Here is an 8,108-nt window from a genome sequence, read left to right as displayed (position 1 = left end):
AAGGGATGTAGGTGTCCTGAATGCTTCAGGTGGGACCATCAGGGTCCATTCTGGGGCCGTCTGGGACGGTTTTAGTGAAACAAACGCGATTTTGCACAAAACAAATCACAAAAATAGGCGGCGGTGCCTCGCAGCACAACAGTGCCCACAAACAAGATGGCAGCAGCGCAGGAATGGCTTCCGGCTATGTCTTCCGCACACAGGATTCCCCCGGCAGCTCCATGCGCAGGCGCACTGCGGGCAGCTCTGCGGGCCGGGGCCTTGCGTGGCACAGAGCAGCCAAGACCCAGCAGCAAATGGAGCAAGGAAGCGGAAATGGTACTGGGGGGGGAATCTGCGTGGTTGGGGAATCCGGGGGGGAGAGGAGGGCTTGTGTGTTTGGAGGGGAGTGTGAGTGTGTCTGTCCCTGTGGTTCCATTTTGTGGTCGTTTTGGGGTTATTTGGATGCTGTTTGCGCCTTTTGGAGGCTGCTTTGGAGTCAATTTAGGGCTCTTTTGGGATTATGTCGTAGGCAAAACCGTTGTGCAGTGGGTGAGCAGTTGGCTGACGGGTTGAGCCCAGAGGAGCAGTCAGTGGGGTTCCATCCAGCTAGGGGTCTCTGCAGGGCTCCCCTCTAGGGCCGGTTCTCTTCACTGTCTTTATAAATGGTTTGGCTGGACTGGAAGGTGTTCTGAGCAAGTTTGGTGACAGTGCTTAAATAGGGAGGGGAGAAGCAGAGGCTGAATGGAGGCCTCATAACTTTTGCGTAAGTGTAGGACCCCAAATGAATGCAAAACCCCCCCAGACAACCGCAAAAGGCACCAAAAAAGGCCCCAAATGGGATCAAAATGGTCCCAATAGGCTCAAAACTACCCCAGAATGACCCCTCAGCAGCCCCAAGTTAACCTCAAAGTGATCCCAGCACCAAATCACCCACAAACAGCCCCAACGCCAAACAACCCTCAAAAGGAAACTCAGATGGCCCTAAAATTATTTCAAAAACCAGCTTGAAATCACCCCAAATCAGCCCAAAATGTTTAAAATCAGCCCTAATATGGCCCAGATGGATCCAAAATGACCTCAGAACCACCCTTCAAGGGCAAAACCAAAATGATCCCCTGCCAGAAAAGCTCCGAAATGGCCCCCAAATTCCACCTCCCCATCCCACCCCAGCTGGGGAAGCAGAACACCCCCTTCCGCCCCCCCTCCAACCCCTGCAAGTGCCACCTCCAGGCTCCAAAAGTGGGTGTCAGCCCTCATGGCAGGGGCAGGGCCCCCATAGGGTCCAATAAGGTGAGTCCATCCCACCAGGTGCAGCAGTTCCTGCAGAGTTGAGAGCAGCTCAGGGCTGGGGTTCCTTCCAGGGGAGAGAAAGAAGGCATGAGGAAGCTGAAGTGTCTCAGAGACCTTTCTCTGAACAAAAAGAAAAAAAATAGTGGAGAGACCTCCTCACAGAAACCAATATATGTAAGGATCCATTCCCCCACCCCACAAATAAAAAAAGAAATGGGAAGAATCTCCCCAGGAATTCCAATACATGTAGGGACCCGTTCCAGGAACTCCAAAATAGGGGAGGCCTCCCTCGATGACATCAGTAGCCAAAGGAATCCCCACAAAAAAACTCAAATAGAAGACTCCCCCAGGGTCCCTATTACCTATAGGGATTTCCCTCAATTACTCAAATTAAACATAAAGCCTTTCCCCCCATGGACTACAAAACCTATAAGGATCCTTCCCTCCCCCCCTCAAGGACCCTGATAAGACTTTTCCGCTCAGTATCCACTGCCTGTGCTATCTGCTGCCACCACAGCTTTTCCAGTAGCCAGGGTGTCTGCCACTAAGCCCCGCTGCTCCAGGTCCATGGGATGTGACTGCTCCAAATCTACTCCAAGGGGGCCTGAGGGAGGACAAAATAACCCCAAAACACTAGTAGGATCCCCCTTCCTCCCTCTAAAAAAAACAGGTACTAGGAGCTGGGAGCACCCCAAAAGTGGTGTGTCCATATGCTCCTGCAGTAACACAGATTTTGGGGGTGCTTCCCCCTACAGAAAGACTGCCCCTCCCCAAAAAAGGACTCTAGGGGAAGTGGGAAGGTCCTATAGGAGCCTATGAGAGTTCCATAGACGCCCCCCACCCCAGAAAGAGCTTCAGGGACTCCATAGGATTCCCTACATGCTCCCCTAAAAGTAGACCCCCCAGTGCCCCGCATGCCAAAAAGAACCCCATCAGAGTGGAAGTCCCACAGTAGGCTAAGGTGATCCCCCAAGTGCCTACCACCCCAAAAAGGGGATCTTACAAGGGTCTGTGGGGGTTCCCCAGATGCCCCCCAAACCAAAAAGAACTCCATGGGAGTAGAGGATCCCAAAGCATTCTCCAAGTGCACCCCACCCCAAAAGGATCCCTTGAGGGGGGAGGTCCACAGGGTTCCATGGAGATTCCCTAGGCATCCCCCAGCCCCAAAAGGAGCCCATGTTCCCCCCACCCCTCCCCCATGGGAGTTAACGACTCCCTTAGGGGCCTATGGGGGCACTCCAGATGCCCCCCTCCACCATGACAACCCTCTATAAAGCCCCCCATTGTTCTATATAGACCTTCTCCTTTTTTTTGGGGGGGGGAGGGGGAAGGGGATGAGGGTGGGTCCCACTGCTCCCACTCTTGGGAAGGAAGAGCAGCTCAGCAGCATGTCCTTGGGGTAGGAGGTGTCTGGGAGGGGTGAGGGCAGCAGCCTCAGGAGATTTCTCACCTAGTACCAGTGCCGTGAAGGTATGATGCCCCAGATCTATGTGATCACCTGGTGGGGGCTGAGGGGGTAACATGCTGGGGGAGGGTTTGGGACATTTGTTGGAGGTTTTTTGGTGCTTTTGGGGGTTATTTTGGAGGTCTTAGGGGGCCTTTTGGATGAGTTGGGGGTTATTTTGGGGTTATTTTGGGAATTTGGGCATTATTTGGAGGAATCGGAGGGGGGCTTGAGAGGTCATTTTGGGATATTTGGGGATATTTGGGGATTATTATGGGGGAATTGGGGAAATTTTGGGGTAATTTTGGGGAGTTTGGGGGGCACTTTATATTAGAAGGGGCTGGGGTGATTTGAATTTATTGCAGTAATTGGGGGAGATTTGGGGGCGTTAGGGGCATTCTGGCATATTTAGAAGACAATTTGGGGTTATTTTAGGGATTTTTATGACATTTGTGGGTGATTTTAGGGGATTTGAGGTCATTTTCATGTTATTTTGTTGCGATTTGGGGCATTTGGAAATTATTTGGGAGGACATGGGCGTTTTGGGGTAAACTTGAAGGGGGCTGAGGCATTTGGGGATTATTTGGGGGGGTTTGGGTTATTTGGGGGCATTTTTTGAGTTATTTGGGAAGGAATTATGGACATTTGGGGATACTTGGGGGGATATCTGGAGATATTTTGTGGGGTGGGATGTGTACCTACAGGATGAGCTCCAGCACAATGTGGATCCAGGGGGGTGCAGACCTCCACCATCCACCTGAGGACCAGTGCCATCAGCCCGGGGGGGACGGGAAAGACTGGGGCTTAAGTAGACAGTTTAGAGTCGGAGGGGGGGAAACTCAGGGGTCAGCTGAAGGTTTCGGGGCAATCCTGGCGGTCTCTGCGGTCTCCTCCCGCCCCGCCGCAGCGGAGCTGCCCATCCGTGAGGCGCTGTCCCGGTGCTGAAACGCGCGGCCGCCGCGCAGCGCTGTTGGGCTCCTATTGATGTTCACTGCTTAATGTCAACGAGAGTGGTTTTGTTGTTATTGTAGTTGTTTTGTTTTGTTGTTTGTTTGTTTGTTTGTTTCTGCATGGAGGAATTCCGTTCCACATCTTTGCTTCTGATGTCTTCTCAAAGTGTTCATCAGAGAGTGGTGGTGAAATTTTACTGTTTTCATCCTTGAAAACAGTTGTTCACGGATGTACATACTGCTAAATGCAACGGCAGGAGTACGGCATGACTGTGAAGTGAGGAATCTTGTTCTCTGGCAAGACAAGTGTTACACAATTCTGATGAAGAGGCATGATCCCAGTTCTGAGTTGAAAATCTGATTGCAATTCAATATGTTCCGTTTGAAGATTGGCAGGTGATATATTTATAGTGACTGGAAATTACCTGTTCCACTGCATGTCCTGTGCATCTATTGCAACTTCACACCTGGAAGGGGTCAGGACCACATGTTGTCCTGCTTCACACTCACATGGTGATTAAAGTGAAAGGAGTCTATTTAGCTGGAATCAATAACTCTCTGTTCTCTTCACTTGCACACTGCATTCTTCCTTGTATTTCCATTCCAGGAGACAGAGAACCTTAGTGTGGTGGTTTAACAGCAGCAGGGAGCTCAGCACCCTGCTCACCCCCGGCCCCTTCAAAACAGAATGGGGAGAAAATGTGATGAAAAGCTGACAGCCTGCAAAGTAAGTTAAGGACAGGAGAGCACATGCACTAGTTACCATCACTGGAAAAAGAGGCGCAGCAAAGGGACGGTTAATTTACAGCTTTTTGATAGCAGGTGAGAAGCCTGGGCTAGCTTTGGAGCTGGATCTTACTTCAGTCATGGTGCTTTTTGAGGAGGGATTCAGTAGGGAACAGCAAGGAGCAGCAGCTCCTGAAGGCTTGAGAAGCCAAGAACAATAACTCAGGCATAGCCCAGCAGCCATGGATCCGTCACATGGTCCCTGCACACGGGGAGCACAGTGGGTTCCATTTCTCAGGAGGGGCAATAGGAGTTGAGAAAGTGCCCCAGCAGCATGCATGTCTGCAAAGTCCAGTCCAGACTCCTTGCTGCAAGGAGCACATGCTGTTGAAAAGTCCTCCAGATGTGAATACAGTCTACATGTGAAAATGAAGAAGAAATCGATGGTGGGGAAATGTAAATGGCAAAGCATTGTTGATGAAGATGAGTTCAGCTGGCATGCACACAGCAAGAGCCTTCAGGTCTGTACTGTTGGTTGGTATGGGCAGAGGGCAAGGTGACTGGCTTGCTGTCACAATTCATTTTTAGGCACATCTCAATTGGCCCTCAGCTGTTGAGACAGGAGTCTGCCCCAGGTTTGAGACACATTTGTGTCTGTTAATCTGTTTTGGTGAGAGTGGTTTGAGTTGGGTTATTTATGTAGAAATATTTAGATTTGGTGGGAAATATTGGTGGTAGATGAACAGTTGGTCTGGATAATCTTGGAGGTCTTTTCCAACCTTGGTGATTCTGTGATTTGTCTTTGACATGTGTCAATGTTTCATGTACAATACAATGATAAGCAACAGATAGAACAATGTTAGAGTTAGTAGAATCAAATCTAGGTGAAGCATGGAATTAAAAGCTTTTGTTGCCCTTGATGACATTCAGGAAAATACCAGTGGTGTTTTCCATCCTTCTTCACTCTTCTGGACATGGTGTATCTCTTCTGTATCGTGAGGAATGGTGATTAGAGGTTTTTGTCCATTGTTTCAGATGCATTCTAGCAGTTGGCACAAGTAAATGCAGCAGTAGCTAGTTCACTAATGTAAGATTCATTCTGATGGGACTGGAAAGGGGTTGGCATCAAATACTCAGTATATAATTAGACTGAAGCAATTGATATGATGTAACTGGAACTGAATCATTCAAGTTGTATCCCATAATTTTAGTAAAGTTGTTACCAAAAATCATACCCAAGAAAACTCTCCAAACCAAATGAGGGTTTAGAAAGCCAACATTTGTTTATTGCAATGCTGGGTGCGTGGAGAATTCTCCTCCTAGCATGCAGGCCAAGGGATGAAAGCAAGCTCATTATATACACTAAAAAATGAATATTCTCACAATTCCAGAGAAGTGCTGCCTATTTCCAGGAAATCTAATGCATGTTCTAAGACATTGCAAAACTGCTCCCAGGCAAGGTGCTGAACTCGGGGAAGGGTCTTAGGTGAGCTCTCTCTTTGCCTGTATATAGTACTTATGTTGAGAAACACACTGCCTTTTTTTTTTTTTCCCCAGGAATATTTCTCATTGGAACCTCTTTGGTGCCCAGGCTTGCTTATCTTGTCTGCCCTTGCTCACCTCTCCTGGGGCTGCCAGGCCTCTGGCTCGTCAGAGCTGTCTGCGTTGAGAAGGACAGAGCAGTGCTTCCCCTGTGCTTCCTGCCAGGAGGAGCAGCTCTGCTGCCATAGGCAGCTCTCCACACCCTGACAGCCTTGTCCCAGAGACGCTGCCCTCAACTTGGAAGCAGCTGGAGAGCAAAGCTTTTATCGCCTCTTCTTGTCAACAAGACTTTCAGACTGAACTTCCTTCTTTGCAGCGCTGCCCTGCTCCTTCTTGGTCCTGGAGAAAGCTTCACTGAGAGCACAGAGAAGCAACGACCTCTTCAATAAAAGCGCAAAGTTAAACCAACCCAGCACAAACGCTCTGTTAGGAAGTGAGAGTATTTTGGAGGCCAGCTGCTTTTATTTCCCAATATCCTTGTCTGAACAAAGAGCCTCTGTAGAGGCAGAGCAGTCGCAGTGCCAAGGCAGGACACAGCTGGAAGGCAGAGAGCATGGCCCTGCCAGCACAATTCTGGGGGCATTGCAGATGCCAGGGAAGGGGATGGGGAGTGCTTTGCTCCAGGGCCCCCCTTGTCACTTAGCCCAGGAGGCATCAGCTCTGGATGACATCAGACAGCTGTTCTGGCTCTTGTCACGAGATGGAAGCAACTATCCCTGCCCCTAGATAAGGAGACTTAAACACAGTGAAAATCCACACGGACCCCATTGCAGTTGGGTTGCTGCTCAATTCCCACCCCTTTCTGCCCTGCTCTCCCATGGGGAAGCACAACCATTCCTCCAGTGCCAGGAGAGACCACAGCACAGATGTCACAAGCTGGCAGACACACCGAGGAGGTCACAATTACATGTGGGCACACTTTATTCTCTTGATGCACCATTTCTGCTCAACAGCCAAAGCTTCATTAATTCAAAACCAGTAGCCTTCCTCTCCTCCCCTCCCCCCCCCCACACATTTTTTGCCTGCATATCCCCTTTACCACCTCTTACCCACTCTTAGATTTCCAATTTGAGTATTATATCTGCTTGGAGTCTGTTTTCTCAGAAGAAGCCAACAGACAACTCATTCTTTTTTTTTTTTTTTTTTTCTTTTTTCCTCCCAAGAACCATATAAATTACATGCAAAACATTGTACATAGAGATTAATATCAAAATGCAATACAGATCAGGTGCACTTTAAGCTGGACTCTAGGATATGGCAAACACACCAGGGTACATACTGTTTTGAAACCATTTCTTTTTTTTTTTAAATGTCATGCATACCACATAATATTCAGTCTTTTGTTTTGTATTTTTCTGTTTTTATAAAAAAATACCAGTGCTTATTATACTAGTTACTGGAAAAGAAAAAAAACTCAGCTCTGAGTGCCCTCTTCCAATGAAAATTTTGTTATGAGAGCGCTGGATAAATATATATACACACACACAAATGTTGGTTTTATACTATATATATATATATATATATATATATATATAAATATATATATACACACACACACATACATATATATAAATATATATATATAATTAAGGGTAGGAGATAAACTAAAGGCAGTTTTAGCCATGGGCTTCTTTGAACAAAAACTGGTTTTCATTGAGCAGGATGATGAGGGAGGCAGGAAACAGCCTTGGCAGAGACGGCAGATAGGAAGAGCTGCGTGCCACAAACGGCCCCTGTGCTCTGAGGGTGATGATGGCATGGCAGCTGGACACAGCGGCGAGGAGCAGCTGCTGGTGCTACAAGCATCCTTCCCCTGCAGGGACTCGCTGAGGAGGTGCTCAGTCCCCGCAGCCACACAGCCTGTGGCAGGGGAGGTGCACTCCCTGGGGCTGGGAGGGGGCTTTCCCATTGCCCCCGTGTCCTAGAACTGCTGCTTGCTGTGCCAGAGGGGTTCAGCCCTGCAGGACTCAGCCAGGGAAAGCCAGAGGCTGCCCATGCTAAAATTCAGTTTATTTATTTATTTTTTCCTTCTTGAGATTGTTTCAAAATTCTCCTCAATACTTATTGCACAAAACCTTTGAAAATTAAGTATAGCCCCTGTGCAAATCAAAGAAAACCTCATAATAGAATGCAAATGCCTAAGAACGCCTGTTTGGCACTGCACACAGGACGTG

At 48.4% G+C, this 8,108-nt stretch overlaps 1 long non-coding RNA gene across 1 annotated transcript; it reads left to right on the top strand.

The window, feature by feature from the left end:
• The first annotated feature begins 224 nt into the window (after window positions 1-224).
• LOC146542643 (uncharacterized) lies at window positions 225-7,088 on the top strand. The gene is made up of 2 exons (XR_014879884.1): window positions 225-318; window positions 5,950-7,088. It is a non-coding gene; the product is annotated as an uncharacterized LOC146542643 (long non-coding RNA).
• The last annotated feature ends 1,020 nt before the right edge of the window (window positions 7,089-8,108 follow it).

This window comes from Meleagris gallopavo, chromosome 28 (assembly GCF_905368555.1).
Source record: "Meleagris gallopavo chromosome 28, MGAL_WU_HG_1.1, whole genome shotgun sequence".
NCBI lineage: Eukaryota > Metazoa > Chordata > Aves > Galliformes > Phasianidae > Meleagris > Meleagris gallopavo.
The sequence above is the reverse complement of the archived record's forward strand: the minus strand, read 5'-3'. Positions and strand labels throughout refer to the sequence as shown.